This window comes from Pituophis catenifer, unplaced genomic scaffold (genome assembly GCF_029215685.1).
Source record: "Pituophis catenifer annectens isolate HBS135680 unplaced genomic scaffold, rPitCat1.0.hap2 SCAF_14, whole genome shotgun sequence".
Taxonomy (NCBI): Eukaryota; Metazoa; Chordata; class Lepidosauria; order Squamata; family Colubridae; genus Pituophis; species Pituophis catenifer.
Genome location: NW_027256894.1, coordinates 1,681,181 through 1,687,180, shown reverse-complemented (window position 1 = coordinate 1,687,180; position 6,000 = coordinate 1,681,181).

Here is a 6,000-nt window from a genome sequence, read left to right as displayed (position 1 = left end):
TTCCTCTTTGTCTCTTTACATTAAAATATTTCTAATACATTATTTTCAAATAAAAGCTATTTGATACTTTCTAGTTTGGTATTTGTTCTGAACATATTCTATCCACCTTTTCCATTCCCATTCATAAGTCTCTTGTGAACAATCTTTTAAATACGCTGAAATCTTCGCCATCTCTGCAAAACTGGCCATCTTCAAAGTCCATTCCTCGATAGTAGGCAAAGCTTCATTCTTCCAGTATTTACCTATCAACAATCTTGCTGCTGTTATCATATACAATATTAGTTTTATTTCACCCCGTGTAAAACCCTTAACTATACCCAATAAAAACAATTGTGGAGAAAATTGAATTTTTTTCTTCAAAACATTCTGCATGACCCACCAAATTTTTATCCAAAAAGCCTTAACTTTCCTACAGGTCCACCATACATGATAATACGTAGCATCCAAACATTCGCATCTCCAACATTTTGGCTGAACATTAGGGTACATACATGACAACTTTTTAGGATCTAAATGCCATCTATAAAACATTTTATAAAAATTTTCTCTCAGGTTTTGCGACTGTGTAAATTTAACATTCTGAACCCAAATTTTTTCCCAAGTTTCCAGCATCACTGGTTCTTCAAAATTCTGTGCCCACTTAATCATACAATCTTTAACTAATTCCGTTTCTGAATCTCTTTCTAACAAAACATTATAAAGCCTTTTAATATGCATTGGACCTTTCTCTCTTATATGTCTAACCAATTCTTCCTCATGCAACATAATACCAGTTTTTTGGTCCTCTTTCCATCTCATTTGTAATTGATTATATTGTAACCAGGTTAAATTAATCCCTTCGTCCAACAGTGTCTGCAATGTCTTCAGCTGCCATCTGCCCGCATCTGTAAAAAGAACCTCTTTATATAAAAACCCCCCGAGTGACATTATATTTGTATTCCACAAGGTATGACCAAGATCCAGCCATAGCGGTATTTTATAATCCCATTTGAGTCGGTGCTTCTTCCAAACTTTCATCAGGGAGTCTCTAAGTATATGACTTTTAAATACTTTATCCACTTTATTTTCATAGAATAAGTAAGCATGCCATCCAAATTCAAGATCAAAACTTTCTGCATTCAATATTCCAGCCTTTTTATTTCCAAACCAGTCACTTGTTAAAGTTAAAGCTGCTGCATCATAATATAACTGTAGGTTTGGGAGTTTAAGGCCTCCTCTTTCTGGAACATCTTGCATAATTTTCAATTTCACTCTCGGCTTTTTCTCGTTCCAGACAAACTTATTCACACCAGACTGCCAGACTTTCAGTTGTTTATCACTTTTAAGCACCGGAATCATTTGGAACAAAAACAGAAATCTTGGCAAAATATTCATCTTGACTGCTGCTATTCTTCCAAGTAAAGACAGTTGCAGCTTTTTCCAAGTCTCCATGTCTTTCTGAACCTCTCGCCACAACACCTCATAATTATTTTGAAACAATTTCATATTTGATTCTGCAACCTGAATTCCAAGATATTTTACCTTAGGTACAATTTCAAAACCTGCCCTCCTTTCAAGCTCGTGTTTACGATCTTGTGTCATATTCTTAACTATCATTTTAGTCTTTTTTGAGTTCAGTTTAAAACCTGAAACTCTACCATAGTCTTGTATAATGTCGTTCATCAGGATTATTGATTCCATTGGTTGTGATAGGGTAACAACCAGATCATCTGCAAATGCCTTTATTCTATAATCCTCTTGCCTTATCACTATACCTTTCAAAATTTTTGAGTCCCGTATTGTATTTAGCAAGACTTCCAATGTTAATATAAATAAAAGTGGGGACAACGGACATCCCTGTCTTGTTCCTTTTTCAATTTTAAACTCTGTCGTCAAACTTCCATTAATAATAATCTGTGCTTTTTGCTCTTGATAAATTGCTGAGATCGACTGTATAAATTGGTCCCCAAAGCCCATCTTTTTTAAAGTCTTTAGTAGAAAGTTCCAATCCACTCTATCAAAGGCTTTCTCCGCATCCAAAAAAACCAGCACTGCAGAAATCTGTTTATTCTTATCAAGATATTCCAATAAATCTATTACTTGCCTTACATTATCCTTCATATATCTGCCCTCAATAAATCCCGCTTGGTCCTCATGAATTACTTTTTGGATTACTGGCATCAACCTGTTGGCTAATACCTTCGCATAAATTTTATAGTCTGTGTTCAAAAGAGATATTGGTCTGTAGTTCTCTGGTTTTTTAGGACCAACTTGTTCCTTTGGTATCAGAGATATATAAGCAGTTGTCCAAGATGGGGGTATTTTACCCCCTTGTTGAATATTGCAAAATAAATCTCTAAGTTGTTCCACCATTTCAGCTTGTAAAGTTTTGTAATACACTGCAGTCAAACCATCCGTGCCAGGAGCTTTGGCTGTTTTTAGCTGCTTAATTGCTGCTATTATCTCCTCCTCTGTTATAGGATAATTCATTCTTTCCTTTTGTTGATCAGTAATTTTTGTAACTCTCTTATCCTTTAAATATTTTTCTATAAGTCCATTCTGCACCTCTTCTTTGGCATATAATTTAGTATAATAATCCACAAAAGCTTCTTTAATTAATTTTTGTTGAAAAATTTCTTTCCCTCCAATGTTAATACTATCAATAGTCCGTATACTTTGTTTTTTCCTCAGTGTGTAAGCCAACCATCTGCCCGGTTTATTGGCATTGCAAAATGTATTATGCTTCGCGTATTGTAAACTTGTTGCAACTTGTTCCGCCATAAGCATTTGAAATTGGTCTTTCAAAAGTTTTATAGCACTTCGTATTCTTTCATCTGTTGGGTTTTTAATAAGTATTCTTTATTTCCATTTCCAACTCAGATCTTTTCTTTTGTCGGAACAGTCTATGTTTAGAATTCATGTAGATAAGTACCCCTCTCATATAAGCTTTACTAGCGTCCCAAACAATTTCAATTGGGGTACCTTTATTCAAATTTATCTCAAAAAATTCTTTCAAATGCTTTTTAAGTTCTATTGTATTTTTTTCATATCTAAACAAATTCTCATTTAATCTCCAAGAACGTCTCTCAACCTTGTCCATCTCAATTTCTATCCATACAGGGCTATGGTCAGTCAAAGTTCTTGGAAAAATCTTTGTTCTTTTTGTCTTAATAAGTAGATCATTTGACAACAGGATAAAATCAATCCTAGAAAAGGATCTATGTCTATCGGAAAAGAAAGTGTAATCCAATTCATTTGGATTATGTATTCTCCAAACATCTTTTAGTTCCATATCTTCTTTCAAATCAAAAAAAGTCTGCGGTAGTCTAATTCTAGACTTTGCCAAGCTCTTTTTGTCTAATTTAGAATCAATTACTCCATTCCAATCTCCCATAAATAAAATAGATCTATAGTCCCATTGCACTATTTTAGTATGTAACATCTTGTAAAAACAATCCTGTTGTTGGTTGGGAGCATAAATTCCAATCAAAAGAATTTGACCATTTGCTGTAAGCAATTCAATTGCTACAAACCTACCATCTTGATCTACTTCTATAACTTTTGCTGTTAATTTTTTATTTACATAAATAACCACACCATTCTTTTTCTGCGAAGTTGAAGATATATAATGTACTCCTAATTTTGAATTTATCAGATATTTCTGATCTTGAGTTGTAATATGCGTTTCTTGTAAACATATTATATCATTATTAAATTGTTTCAAATATGTAAATAGTTTCTTCCTTTTCTGTGCTGAGTTCAACCCATTAACATTCCAAGATAAACACTTAAGGGTCATCGGCCTGTTTCTGGAGCGCAGAGCAAAATATTTGAAGTTCATCCAAGAGCTTCGATCTTGCTCCTCCCATAGCTCCACTCTCTTGTGGGGTACTCTTAGCTGCCTTCTTGTCTTGTCTTTCCTGTTGTTGTTGTTGCTTTTGTTTAAGTAATTTGGATTGAGCTCTAGTTATACGTTGATCTTTAACTTCAGTCAACTGAATCAAATCCAAAATTGGAGAAGAATCCAGCAAGGGCTCACTCAGAAAACCTCCTTCTGCACCTTGCACATTTTCTAATTCCTGCTTAGGCTGTTCTTCCAATTGCCTCTCTTCACTCTCCTTAATCTCCAAAACTGTAGATGTACGTGGAGATGGTGTTCTTTCCTTAAGAATAGTACTATAAAAATGTTGTGCCTTCTCCACAGTATTCAATCGATATCCTTCTCCCTTATATCTAAAAATTATCCCAGCTGGCGCATCCCACCGGAAGGGTATCTGTAAGTCTTTCAATTCCTTAACAAGAAAACCAAATTCTTTTCTAGCTTTCAGCATTTTAGGAGGTAATTCTTTAAAAATTACAAGTCGTGAGCCCCCCACTTGTACAGAGGTGTGAAAAGATTTTTGGAGGATTTCATTTCTAATTTCTCTCTCAGTAAAATATATGACCACATCTCTAGGCAGTTGTCTTTGTCTGGCCACCCAAGAGTTCACTCTGTAAATTTTATCTATTTTGTGAAATACCAGATCAGGGTTAACTTGTAAGATCTTAGCCAGGGCTTCAGAGCAAACTTGTCTCAAGTCCTGTCTCTCCTCCTCTCGAATTCCCCGAAGCCGTATGGCAAATTCCATCGCCCGGAATTGTATCATGACAATCTCATCTTCAATTCTCTGCATTTTATTATCAGCTTCTTCAATTTTATAGTCATTATCTTTCATCCTAACATTAACTTCTAATTTGAGTTCTTCAACTTTAAAATCAACTTTCCCAATAAAATTTGCCAGGCCAGACGCCACTTCTGATATTTTTTTGGTCACCATATTTTGATTCTGCTTCACCATATCTTTAACTTCATTAATTTCCTGCAGAAATTCCTCATGTGATTTTTGAAGTTTATGATCTATTTCCTGTTGAGATTCTTGAAATTTTTCATCCAAAGTTTTAGAAATAAAGTCTTTTAAATCTCCCACATCAATTTCTTTTTTCTGAGTTTGTAACTGTTGAGCAGGGGGAAGTTGCGTTTGATGTTTATGTGTGGGGGATCCCCCCCCTGATGCCTTCCCTTCCTGCTTCTTTGAAGCCATTGTGCCACGTAAGCTAATTTTTCTAAAGAGGGAAGTTCTTTTTCCTTTCCCTCTTCCACAAAAGCTTCTAAAAAAGTCCCCCAGATTTAATCAAGTGAAGCTGAAGTAAAACAAAGTCAAATTTTAGAAAAAGAAATTTTTTCTTAAGATAGAGCAACTTTGTAGCAGCTTTATAACTTTGTAACAAAGCAGGAAGGCTTCACAAATCCACTTTCATTAGCTCGTTAACTCAAATGCTGGGCGCCATTTTTTTTTCAAATCACTTTCACTCACTCACTTTCTCTTTTAAATTAGAAAGTCAACAAAGCACTGATACTTGCAGTTTTCAAGTTTCTGGATTCAAGTTGATATTTCCGTTGTTTGTTAAAATTAGTTCCTTTCGCTTTAAGAGTTTGCTGCTGCCGGCTTGTTCTGCTAATTAGCAGAAACGTCCCACGCCGCCCGGAGTTTCAGCAGGTTGGAAGGGAGCCACGCCTGTTTCCTCCCCAGAAACAGTTCCCTGGGGGGTTACAGGGGCTCAACCTGTACCCTGCTATCTCTTCTCCTTCAATCTTCAAGATTTTGGAGTTTTCGAGCCGCTCCTCGATCGCGGGGCGGCTCTACAGGCGGCGGGGCTGGCGGTCTTTAAAGAAACACCGCCGTCGCCGAGGCTCGCAAACCGGAAGTCTCAAGCATTTTAAAATCTTAATACATCAATAAAACATTCTTCATTCCTTTCTTTCTATATTTTTTCCAGTCCTTCTTCTTCCCGTCTGCTTTTATTTTGGAGAGTTTTTGAATTTTAATTTGACATTGATGTATCTTTAAAGTCTTTAAAACCCATTCCCTTCTTAGATTTATTTCCTCTGGCTTGAAACCCCCATATTGACTCTTCTTGCTTGTATGGTCGATCAATCCATTCCTTTGTCTGTAGAACCAAAAATTGTCACGATAAGATTTA